This window comes from Terrapene carolina, unplaced genomic scaffold (assembly GCF_002925995.2).
Source record: "Terrapene carolina triunguis isolate 2854851 unplaced genomic scaffold, T_m_triunguis-2.0 Scaffold211, whole genome shotgun sequence".
NCBI lineage: Eukaryota > Metazoa > Chordata > Testudines > Emydidae > Terrapene > Terrapene triunguis.
This window is the reverse complement of record NW_020664562.1, coordinates 38,576,074-38,582,835: the sequence shown is the minus strand read 5'-3', so window position 1 is coordinate 38,582,835 and position 6,762 is coordinate 38,576,074.

The following is a 6,762-nucleotide window of genomic DNA, read 5'->3' as shown; positions in this document are numbered from 1 at the left end:
GATGTAGCAGAGAACTATTCCACAGAAAACTGGGTTGGAAGACATGGATATACAATGTGTATTCCAGGGCCCGAGATATTTAACAGTAAACCAAAGAAGAGTCCATTAGTGCCTTGCATGAATGAAATTGTATAAGCATTTATAGGTTTAGAATATCCCTACTACATTTGCTAGTTGTTTCAGTATTGTTCTGTTACCTTTGGTCATCAAGAGAATTTTAAAAAGCTCACCTAACTCTAAGTACTGCAGATGGTATTCTTATATTCATACTTCAGTGCTGTTATAAGTACTATTATACTGGTCAATTTGGATCCAATACTGCAAGATGTTGAGTTTCCTCAACTTCCATTGAATCCAGTGGGCATTGAAGGCCCCTGGCACTTAGTGGGAGATATGTGGCGCTTTGCCTAATCCTAATACAGGATTAGGCCCTATATTTTTGAGAATCTCGAAGGCAACTTAGCCTCCTCACAGGACCTGTATTAAGACAATTGGCTTGAAAAATGCTTAAGAGATTGCAGCTTGCATCATTGTGCCATGTCTATTCAAAGTGTAGAGCACTGACATATCTATCACTTTAGCATCATCTAACAGATATGGTCTAGGAATTATTTTGAGGAAATTCTATTGCCTGCATTACTCTAGTGGTCAGACTAGATCAGGGGTCGGCAACCTACGGCACGTGTGCCGATTTTGCCTGGCATGCGGCTGCCAGCTGGGGTCCCGCTACCGGCTGAGTGAACAGAACCCCAGGCCGGCAAGAGGCGGCCAGGACCCCCCGGTTCCCCCTCTCACCGCACTTGGGTTCTGTGGCTCCCAGGAGTGTGAGCCACTGGGGCGCGGGGCCCTGAGCCTGCTGCGGGAGGGGCGGCGGCTCACACTCCCAGGAGCTGCAGAGCCCGAGCGCGGCGAGGAGGGAGCCGGGGGGCGTGCACGGGGACCACTGCCCGCATGCATCCGCTGCAGGAGCCCCCCGGGGGGGGCACCGGGCCGCAGCCCAGGCAGGTGCACCCCCCAGCTCCTCCCTCACCGCGCTCGGGTTCTGCGGCTCCCGGGAGTGTGAGCCGCCGCTGCTGCCCCTCCTGGAGCTCCCCCCCTCCCGCTGCCTCAGCACTCTGCGGGGGAGGGGCTGTTTTGCCTCCACATGGAGCCAGCGTCTGACCTGGGCATAGTAAGGGGAGTCCCAGGGGGCAGTCGGGGAGCAGGGGGAGGGTTGGATGGGTTGGGAGTTCTGGGGATCCTGTCAGGGGGCGGGGAGTGGTTGGATGGGGCGTGGGAGTCTCGGGGGTCTGTCTGGGGGCGGGGGAGTGGAGAAGGGGTGGGGCAGTCAGGGGGGGGGGAGGGGGGGGGGCCGTGGGGGGGGGGGGTGGGTGGGGGGGGGGCTAGGGCAGAGCTCTCCCCTCTTTTTTGATTGTTGAAATATGGTAACCCTAGGCAAGGGGAGAGCCAGAGGGGCGCATGGGGGCTGGCGCCCACATACATCCACTGCAGCCTGCAGGGCCCCCGGGGGGGCGCTGGGCCGCAGCCTGGGCAGGAAGGGCGGGGGGGGCAGCTGCTCCCCACTAGCAGCGCCTCCGCCTTTGCAGGGTTGCTGCCCCCCTGCACTGCACTGGCTCCTCCATGGCTGGGGCTCGCTGCTGCCACAAGCGGAACGCTCTGGCTCTCCGGTGCCTCCGTAAGGTGGCTCCTCCCTGCCGAGCTGCTGCAACGGCCCAAGCCCGGCAAAGCCAGTGAGTGGACTCAGGGCGGGGGCCACCGGGATGGGGTGGGGAGGGCTCGTGGGGGGGCTATGCACCCTCCAGGGGAGTTCAGGGGGCGGGGAGGGGGGAACCTGGTCTGGGGAGCAGCCCCTGGGCACGGTTGGCCCCTGGGCAGGCTAGCCCCTGGGGTCTATAAAAACGGGGCGGCCAGAACGGCAAAAAAAAAAAAAAGAGGCCATGCCACCCTAGGGTTGGGCGGAATTCCGCCTCGTTCAATCTGCCGCCCCAAGCACCAGCTAGCTCGGCTGGTGCCTGGAGCCAGCCCTGGATTTCAGTAATCAATTATGCATGTGATAGAACTGCAAGATGGGAGGGTGGAAAATCTACAGATGGCTCACAGGCTAATCCTGAAGGATGGACTGTCTTGCAAGGAGCCAGTTTTCTTCTTGGTCTCTTCATGACTTGATTCAAAACCCATTGAAGTCAATGAGTCTTTCCCTTACAGCAAGTGTTTAGTGTATTTCATGCCCCAGGTGAGAGCTGGTTCTCAGATCCGTATGGATGGGAAATACAATCTTGTATGAATGTCTTTGCAAAGGGTACTGTTATGTATACTGGGATTTGTGACAGAACAGCTTTAAAATCCAGTACAAAGAGAAATTAAATCATTGTTCAAAGAGGATAAGCTATTTTTTAGCTTCAGGATGCTTAAAAACTAATTAGTTGAACATGTTTTTGATTTGCTACCAAAAAACAACAGCATTTTAACTGAGCGTCACAAATTTATTACGAAAAATTCATTTATTTAAAGTCTGAATTGGCAAGTCCCTACCATGCTCGGGGGACAGAAGGGTGCCCCGAGAGATATCATGCTCACCCCTGGGCTCACAGAACAGAAGCCCCTCTGTGGAAAACCAGCAAAGCTGCGATTCTGTGTGGATTGAGTGGGGCATGGAAGATGTGGGATGGCAGCATTGTTCCCAACACAGAAGCACTAGCTGTGTTACAAAAATGGAACATAACTAAGTTAAATCACCCTGAGCAACCTTCTTGTTCTAGCACAGGGGTAGGCAACCTATGGCACGTGTGCCAAAGGCGGCACGCGAGCTGATTTTCAGTGGCACTCACAGTGCCCGGGTCCTGCCCGCCGGTCCGGGGGGGCTCTGCATTTTAATTTAATTTTAAATGAAGCTTCTTAAACATTTTAAAAACCTTATTTACTTTATATACAACAATAGTTTAGTTATATATTATAAATTTATAGAAAGAGACCTTCTAAAAACATTAAAATGTATGACTGGCACGCGAAACCTTAAATTAGAGTGAAGAAATGAAGACTCGGCACCCCACTTCTGAAAGGATGCTGACCCCTGTTCTAGCAGCTCTGACTGCGGACACTGTCTTCTGCAGCCAGCATCTTAGTTCCCTGTTGAGCAAACACTGACAGGCATCACAGTACATGGAGAGCTACAGATAGATGGTATGTATGCTTGCACCTTTGTCCCCTTGTCTTCTCTGCACTTGCTCTGGAATGAATGACTACATTTTACCCGATCAAAAGGAAATGCATGATTTTCTGATGTTCTGCTTACAGAGCGCTGCTTAACCAAGAAGGTTTTATGATAGGAACCAATCCTACAGCCCGTAGTCATGCAAGCCATATCTATGGGTTCTCTGAGAGCACTCTGTCCCCTGGCTGTATCTTCAATAGCTATGGTTTCTTGTGGCCACAAAACTACTTTCTCTGTGGGCCTGCAAACCTCTCCCTTCCAGAATATAGTGTCCATTGACTATCACAAGTAATTTTTACCCTCCTGTAGGCTTTTTTTTTTTTTAATGAGAGGAGAGCTTATCACCTCCAAGTCACTCAACACATAACCAGTTGTATTTCTTCCTGTTTGGTCTTTAAAGATTAAAATTTAGTATGTTTTAGGACAGTTATATTACTGAGGTAATATAAAATTATTAAAAATAGAGAGACACAATCTTCTGATTATACACCAAAAAGGACTTTAAGATGAAGGGGAAAAATTGATTTTAAATTGGAATTATTAAAAGCATATGTGGTGTCCTTTATTTTCTGTTTATCTGTGCAACGCACTGTAGAACAGTGTCTAAAATACTTTTAATAGCTGAGTTAATGCAGGTTTTGTGTTCCAGACCCTGCTCTAAATGAGAATTCTTGCTCATTGGGGGAAATTCAGCTACACAGACTGCTTTTGGATAACCAGTGTACCCAAAGTTATATCATCAGAGCAGCACATTGCATTGCTTTAATCTGTAGACTGTGTGAAGAAAATGTTGGGTTTTTGAGATCATTCAAAGAGTCTAAATAAAACTGAAACCATCTGTTTGATTCATAAGAAGTAAATGAGTTCAGCAAACATTAAAAGTGCTTGGAATACATATGCATATGTGTTTATACACACACATACACATTGTTGTAACTGATTTCCATAAATTACAAAGATCTACATAGATGAAATAATATTTTGAAAAAGTACAATTATATAGGATAATATTTGCTTCCCAATCACCTTTACAACTTCTACAAGCACCAGTGACATGAACTTTGAGCAGATCTGGGACTCCTGAAGGTGGAAAGTGCTGGATCCAGGGCATTGTCCCTAATTTCTGGCTCCTTTTTACAGAAGGAATAATATCACATAGATTCATTGGGACTGGATTTTGGGAATCTGTGCAACAATTAATGGTCAAATTAGGCATTAGGCTGACAGATGACTGGGGAGAATGAGCACGACCTCCTTGAGGGACATTCTTTCATGGATACTTCTGCCCTGATAACTCATTGATTTTGAAGCCAAAAGGGACCATTCCATTATGGTCATCTAATCTGACTTTCTGCACAACACAGGCCACAGAATTTCAACAAGTGATTCCTGCATCAAGCTTATAACTTCTGGTTTAGCTGAAGCCTATATTTTAAAAAGCCATCCAACCTTGATTGAATGACTTTGTGACCGAAAATCCACCACATTCCTAGGTAAATTGTTCCAATGGTTAATTATCTTCATTGCTATTTCTAGTCTGAATTTCTCTGGAGTCAACTTCCAGCCATTAGAGCTTGTTATGATTTTGTCTGCTAGAAATCCCCTCTTCATGTAGGTATTTAGAGACTGTGACCAACTCACCTCTTAAATTTCTCTTTGCAGATCCCCCCTTACACATTCCAAATCCCCCTCCTGAGAGAGACCAGTCATAGAGGAACGGCAAAACAATAATTCAGATTTTCCTGACCTGAGCATCCATTCCTAGATGTTTCTCTGCAGGAGGGGATGATTGTGCCCCTAAACCATAGTTGACACTTCCAGGAGAACTCTAGAGACAATTCTTTTCAGTGAATTTCTACTTAATCATAGTATCATATTTTCGGGTATCTATGTGTGTGAAGATCTTCTCCTTATTCCTTAACATCTTGTGCAGGATCAGGCCCCTGGTGTGACAAGACTGTGGGAACCTAACACCAGTATCAGTGCCAGGAAGGTACAATATCTGTGCAAGGAATGTTAGATCTCTACATGCTGCTCAGAACATCTGGGCCACCTTCTGGACAGTGTGGAAAACATACACTGCACCTTGCAAAAGGATGTAGTAATAGCAGATGTAGCCATTCTGGGCATTCACCCAGTCATTCCTGGGGGCATTGTATCTAAGCAAACACACTGTCTCAAGGACCTGCTACCATTATCCCTCCTTCCTATCTCTCCTCAGCACCAGTAGTGTCTTAATGACACACCTAGCCTTTATGCTTTATCTCTGGGATTCTGATTATCCTCCTACTCTGGAGACAACAACTAGATTTGATCCCAATCATATGGATACAAAACAGCCAAATTATTTTCTGATATTACATGTGCAGATCACTGGTAAACCCAGAGGGTTTTGTAATGTTGAGGGCCCCATCTTGCACAATTTATTCCTAGAAGTAGCCTTATTTCAGTCAGTCAATAGGACTGTCCTCGCTTGAGTAAAGGTTGGAGAACTGGGCCTTTAGCAAGCTATATCCAACATGATGCTAATTCTCCATTTTTAACTAAGGAAGGATTATCCCTCACCCTACCCCCAACGGTATGGGCATTATTAATGTATTTATTAAATAAACATGAAGATATTAAACTTAGCTATAACAGACTCTGCCCAGATGTCAGAGCAATTATTGTCTGTGTGAGCATGACAGATCTAAACAGCCACATTTTTTAAAACTCGTCTCCATTCACGTTGACCCAGACACTTGGGACTGAGGTGTTTGGGAACAAGGCAACGAGATCTGGCTTGGGCAAAGGGGCGCACTTCATGATAAGTGTGGGAGCTGGTGGAGTTGTAACCAGACATAGTTTTATTCAGTGGTACAGACTATAAGTGGTGTGTGTGTAATTTTTACCCTATAAAACTCCCCAATCTTTAAAACTCATGATGACACTTCCAAAAAAACCCAGGGGCAGGGCCAGCCTCCAGCAGCCCTTTGCCCAGGTAATTCTCAACCCAGGAAGATGGATGCCGCATAAGGGCATCTTCCTAGGCTCAGGTTCGGCCTCTAATGTCAGGATTTGGCCTTTGCCTCTAGAGTCATGGCTTGGCCTCTAGGCTTTGCCTCTAGTGTCATGGCAGCTGCAGCCATGGGGAACTGCCTTTTTAAGTGCTGGGTGAAAGGCCACTTCTGATTGGGGCAAGCTGATTAATGAACTAAGACCTCCTGTGATTGGCTGGGCGGGGAACAAAGCCATAGCCTTACCAGCTGAGCAGACCAAGGAGTCTGTTGCTGGGTAACACTATACACAGAGTCCAGCCTATTCCTTGTACCTCTGCTATGTGCTGGGGGGGCTCCCAGCTGCCCTGACGCTCCTTCTCCTCCTATAGACACTCTCCAGCCATATAAGAAAATTCAATGGATCAGGCATAAGCTCCTTAGCTGGGTTTGTTTAGCCTCTGCTACTAAGCGTTCACCAGCTCTGTGAGGTGCTTTTAGCTCTGACTGACCCTTTTGGATTTCAGCTCAAGGCCATTAGCCTCTTTAAACTCCATGCAAACACTTTAGACGGAA